Source organism: Ochotona curzoniae, unplaced genomic scaffold, assembly GCF_017591425.1.
Source record: "Ochotona curzoniae isolate NIBS_2020 unplaced genomic scaffold, NIBS_Ocur_1.0 contig_594, whole genome shotgun sequence".
In the NCBI taxonomy this organism is placed as follows: Eukaryota; Metazoa; Chordata; class Mammalia; order Lagomorpha; family Ochotonidae; genus Ochotona; species Ochotona curzoniae.
Window position 1 is genome coordinate 57,427 of NW_024466485.1, and position 6,462 is coordinate 63,888.

Below are 6,462 nucleotides of genomic sequence, written 5' to 3' on the forward strand. Positions count from 1 at the left end.
ATTGGCCAGCTGTTGGAGCTACTTTTGCAGGACAAACCCCAAGCTATAGCTTCTGCATGGACTGGTATTTGGTGCTCAGCATTATTAGTGATTACAAGTTTTACAAAGGAAGAGTTACTGCCTGTTTCAGGTCCAAGAAGCACAATGGGTTCAACCTGGAGCTAATTAAGCAGCAACTCAAAGAACCAAATTCCCCAGAGCTCCCCGGCCGGGAGGCCAACAGGCGGAGCCTGGCACCAAATGGCGCACTGGCCGCCCTGGAAACAGCTCACCACGTGCACATGGCGGCTGTCCGGGATCCAGGCATGAGATGCCCCGTCCTGAGACCCACCAGCTGCCGGGAGGCTGCTGGAGGTTTAAATAACCCAGGCCCAAGGTCGCGCCCCTCCCAAATCCCATTCACCACCCCATGAAGGTGGCGGGTGGGTCCCGGACCTGCCCAGTCCCGGAGGCCTCCCCCCTGGGTCTACTCACCCCGAAGGAAGCAGCCCCCGGAAGCCAGCAGGCCCGGGAAACAGCTCAGCACGTGCACATGGCGGCTTTCCGGGATCCAGGCATGAGACGCCCCGTCCTGAGACCCACCTCTTAGTATTCTTAATGTTTTACATGATGCTAATTAGATTTTGCTTAGAAAATTATTGTTTCATTTTGTTTCAGAGTCTCTAATGAAAAAATTAGCAAACAACTAAAACCTTGTTTTCCTGTTTCTTTCAGCAGTGAGAATAGTATCCACAAAGGGATTATCCTCCTTAGTTTCTTTATTTTCCTGATTTTTTTCCCACCCACACAATCTGGAAGCAGATGAATTTCCAACAGTATACCACCTTTAACCAGCTCCAGAACATCCATAAGCCAAGAAGGAAATCTCAAAGTGGTTTTGGATCACTCAACCAATATAATCTTGTCATCTCTCCACTTTTCTCTTTTTGAAATGTCTCTTACTTGTATGGGGTTTTTTCTCACAATGAATCATCTTGCAACTCTTATATCTAATGATTACACTTTTATTTATTTTTTTAATTTATTTTATTTTTATTGGAAAGGCAGATATACAGAGAGCAGAGACAGAGAGGAAGATCTTCCGTCCGATGATTCACTCCCCAAGTGAGTGCAACAGCCAATGCTATGCCAATCCAAACCAGGAGCCTCTTCCGGGTCTCCCACATGAGGTGCTGGGTCCCAAAGCCTTGGGCCATCCTTGACTGCTTTCTTGGGCCACAAGCAGGGAGCTGGTTGGGAAGCGGGGCCTCCAGGATTAGAACCACCACTCATATGGGATCCCGGGTGTGCAAGGCGAGGACCTTAACCACTGCGCCATCATGCCGGGCCCTGATTACACTTTTAAATAAAGATGATTTAAATATAAATCTTATGAGAATTTATTTGCATTTGATTTTATTCTAGATAGTGAAGTTATTGTGTTTCTATTAATCTACTATTACATACATGCGTACAATAACAGTTGTTTTCACATAGTCTTATAGTTGGGCATATTTTGAACTTTAATGTTATGTTTTTATTACAGGAAGCATATTTATTAAGTTGGCAGAGAAATGTGAATGCAACTTTAGGCTTTATTAAGTAATTTTAGTTCATTTCAAAGCTTGTTTGGCTTTGCTAGTGGCCGTTTAGTGAGCTAGTTTTTCCCATACATGTTTCCACTAGCTATATTTTTGTCTCTTGTGTAGTATTAGCAAATGGAAGCACTATACGGGTCTTTCTGATTTCAGGTTGTTTTTCCTTTTTCATAATTTGGTACTCTACTTCTTGAAAATATTTTTGAATGATGTAAAGACATAAATTGTTTTTCAATTAAAAAATGAGGAGTGAATCTTTGCCCTACTGGTTAAGAGACTGATTAACTTTTGTGGCCAACCATGATGAAGCTCTGGATAAGTCATCTGGAAACTGAACCAGCAAATTTATTTCTTTCCCTTTCTCTCTGATCTTTAGCCTTTTATAAAGCTTACATCACTTAAAAATATTTTCATTTGTATGTCAGAGTTACAAAGTGAGGAGAGAGAAATCCTCTATCTACTGGTTCACACCTAGCTGAGCCTGTCTGAGCCCAGTTTTAAGCCAGACAGGAGGAGGTCCATCCCAGGGGCCCAAATTAGTTCTGTATGCAAACACTTGGTACATCTTCCTCTGTTTTCCCACACACATTAACAGGGAGATGAATTAGTAGTGGAACAGCTTGGATTTGAACTGCCCACCATATAGCATGCCTTGTCTATCAAAGGGAAAGGTTTAACTTACTATAAAGTCCTACAGGAGGGCTCAAAAGTACCTCTTTTTTGGTGGTCTCTCTAGTGGGGACTGGAACTTAAAGTGTGACATCCACACCAAGAAGAATTTTGGGATACAGGATACACAGTCGAGATGAATGAATTCACAATGTATTGAATTTTTCTGGTCTTAGACCAATTTTTGCAGAACAAGCAGGTTGGTAAATGTTACAAGTTAATGGAACAATGGTAAGCAAACTAGTCCAACAATAGGATACAAGGGATTAGGGGAAACAATTACCAGGCTCCAAGCAGTTGGATAAGTAAACATGAGCTACAGGAATCCACACTGGTAAACAAACAGATCTAACTAGAAGTAGAATCCAACAGAACTGTGTTGGTACTCAGATATTTTTAGGCCACAATCACTGAAGGAACAGGGAGATAATGAAGATGCCTCACACCTCCCCAGATGTGTTAGCCAGTCCAAGGTTTATCTGCAATCTCAGCAGGGAGTCTGCTCCCTGTAGCATTCTCAGTCTGCTAAGAACAGTTAAGATTCAGAGTCCTCAGGCATTGTGATCTGGTTTTTCAAGAGCAGATCTCCACAATGAATCATCTCCACACTGCTTACTCCTTTTTCTGTGTTACCTTTCCCAGAACAAAGTCTCTAATAGTTTCTTACAGGCCTTTACAAGAATTTCATATGCACACATACACATATGGCTACTTTAAAACACCACGAGAATGGAAGATTAGTTTTTCTGTCATAAACTTTAAAATTCACAAAATACATTAGTGAACAAATGTAAAGCATTTTTGTAGGTGAGCTATATAATGGAGACTAGCATATCTGGAAGTGAAGATATATTGCAGTATACATGTCTGTTCCTTTATAAAAGGAGGAATCCCAATGAAAACTTGATATATGTAACTTTACAATAGCATACTGGACTATGTACAATTGTCTATAACTACAGTGCCACAATATATTTCAATAGCAGAATGTAGGACTTAAGGCAATAGCTGAAGGACTGTATTATTGTGATAATATGGGGGAAAACTGGGGGAAGCTATGGAAGTGTGGAAGGAGGGATCCCTGCACATATGGAACTGTAGCATAAAGAAAATTATATAAAATATATTAAAAGTAAAAAAAAAAAAACCTTGAAATTCATACTAGGGACTTTTAAAAAGTGTGTGTGTAAGGTATATTTCACAAAAAACTGAATGAATTTTGATTTTTTTCATCAAAATAACTTCATTGTTTAAAAGAATTTTTTTTGAATGACAGATTTCTAGAAAGGGAACAGAAATGGAAAGATCTACAGCCAGAAACTTCTTCTAGGTTTCCAATGTTGTTGCAGGGACCCAAGGATTTGGGCAATCCTCTGCTGCTCTTCTAGTCCATAAACAAAGAGCTGGGTTGGAAGTGGAAAAGCTTGGACTGGAACCAGTATCCACATGGGACACTAGCATGACAGATGAAAGCTTAATCTGTACCATGGCTTCCAGTCAGGTCCAGTTCACTCTCATTAGGCGTTGAAGGATGTCAGCTGTGGACTTGGCAGCTTTCAGAAGATTGACATCATGGCAGGTCCAGAAACTGATGCCCAATTCCAGTTCACTGGAATCAAAGTATTTCAACTCTTACATGGTCACAGGCAGAATGAATTGTGTACTAGCCACATATGGAGGCATTGCTTTGCTGGTTATGTACTTCAGCTTAAGGTCTAAAAATACTGCAGCTGTGAAAGCAACATAAGTGGACTACAAATTGTTTCCCCATCTGTCCCCATGCCCAGAGAAGTTAATTCAACTCAACATGTAGTAATTCAATTTGTACAATATATTATGAACGCAGAAAAACCAAATCTGTACCATGGCATTGGCCCAGTTAAACTCATTTTAAACTTTATTTTCTATGAACTTTCTGAAGTATCTAAGTTAATATATAAATGAATGTTTTATTACATTTTCCAACATTTTTATTTTCTACTTCGCCACTAAAATGTATTTCAAATCACTACATACATAGTATTATATAAATTTGTCTTCATGTATTTTAACAATCCCCTGTTGATACACATTGATTGTTTGTTTTATTCCCATCACAATATTACAAAAACCTGGTGTTTCTATAGGACCAAATATATGCAGGATAATTTCTGCAGTTGAATCCCATCAAAGGACATTTGCATTTAAAGAGTTTTTTAGAGTTGTGACAAATTAACCTTCAAGGAAACTTTATGGTATTACACTCTTAGCAATGTGAGTTCAATAGCCTGTTTCCTTACCTCTTTATCAGCAAGTGTATACTGTCAGATATATTCAAAATTCATTCAGACACTGCAAATTTCCCATTTTCTTCTTTTTTTAATTGAAAAAATTTATGACACAGTTTCTTTTTTAGATGTTACACACATTTTTTTTTCCAATTTATTGCGTTGCATTATGTGATACAACTTTTTAGATACTGGAATTTCCCCCTCTCCCCCCCCCATCCCTCACCCCATGGTGGATTCCTCCACCTTGTTGCATGTCCACAGTTCAAGTTCAGTTGAGATTCCTTCCCTGTGAGCCTATACCTAGCATAGAGTCCAGCATCTCATCATCTGGATAAGTTCAACAGCTTATTGGGGAGACCCTCTCCGGTCCAAAGTTAGAGCCAACAAAGTAAAATCCCGGTCAGTTACAAGCCCCAACATAACATCAGCAACAATATACAATATTGTGGAACTGACATAGTATCGAGTAAGTAAGCTCTTAACCACATCCTGTGACTGCTTCAATGACATTTCAACAATTGAGGTGTGAAACAGTTTAGGAGGGGTATGCAGAGAAATTCTCAATGCCTTGTTGAGGAGTACTTAATCCTCGTGTCCTCCATAGTGAAGTGTGTATGAGTTTATGGTCATCAGGCTTTCTTTTTTGTTCTCTGCCTATCTATTCTAACTTGTGTGTGTGTTTGGGGGTGGGGGGGCGGCTCTGGAGCAACCCCAATGGTCATTGTGGGGGGATGGGTGAGGACCCAAAGCTGGAATCAAGCAAGAGCTAGAGAAAGCTCCTTTCCCCAATTCTGAAGGAGGCTTACTGTTCTTCTGGTTCTGAGGACCACTCAGGGTTCCTGTCTGTTGTTCTGGTGGCTCTCAGTCCCATGATGAAGGGCTCAATCTTCTTCCATCCTGTATGGTAGGTCTAGATGGCAGGGGGAATGTCCTCTGAGTTCTTGGCCTCCGAAGGCATTCCAGTTCCCCGTCGTCTCTTTGGCAGTTGGGATGCAGTCCTTGGTGCCCGTATTGTCAGTCCCCTTGGTGGGGATCCCACTCCAGGATTGGGACACAAGCCTCCTCCTGCTCACCTGCTCCACTCTGGGTATATCTCCTGCTCTGTGCAGGTGACCACCTGTTAATAGGTTGCTAGGATTGCTTTTGATTCCCCCTGTATGTCTTTGTGTTTTTACTATTGTGTAATTCTGTTTTGAGTCTATTCTTTGCAGGTTACCTGCCTTGTTCCTGATAGGTTACACTACATGACTTTCTCACACCTTCAAGGGGAATGGAAGACTTCCCTACTCTCCTGCTCCATGTCTGAGTAGCACAAGGTTTTGATAATATATTAGGGATTGCAATTTTTCACAACACATGGTTAGAAACAGTATTAATTACAGGCTCATCTGAGGAAGATTAACTGTCATTGGGAACGTTAGGATAGATTCCCATTCACAAAGCACTGAGGGTTCAAAATGGAGCTATCTAAGCAATAATCAAAGAACCAGATTCCCAGACCTTCCTGGCTGGGCGGCCAGCAGGCAAAGCCTAGCGCCAAATGACAAGCTGGCCGCCCGAGTGCTAGCTCACCCCTTGCTCGTGGCATCTGCTGTGTGCAATCCAGGCATGGAGCTTGGCTAGGGGCCCTGGGATCCCCCAGCAGCATGGTGGCCAACTAGGGGCCATGTCCCGGGCCCTAGCCCCACCCCTTAATGGACACGATCCAGTGCCCGCCTCTTAGGCTCATGGGATCCGCGGTGGAGCATCCCAGGCCAGCTGAACAGAGCTATGTGGCAGTCCACGTGGCTCCAGCCAACCTGAGTGTCAGCTCACCCTTTGTGCGCGGCATCCACCATGTGCGATCCAGGCGTGGAACTTAGCTAGGGGCCCTGGGATCCCCCAGTTGCATGGCGGTCACCAAAGGGCCATTATGACACAGTTTCATAGGCTCTGGTGTTCCCCAA

The 6,462-nt window shown here is 42.3% G+C and overlaps 1 pseudogene; it reads left to right on the plus strand.

The window, feature by feature from the left end:
* Window positions 1-3,818: 3,818 nt before the first annotated feature.
* LOC121162909 lies at window positions 3,819-4,038 on the plus strand (annotated as a pseudogene).
* The last annotated feature ends 2,424 nt before the right edge of the window (window positions 4,039-6,462 follow it).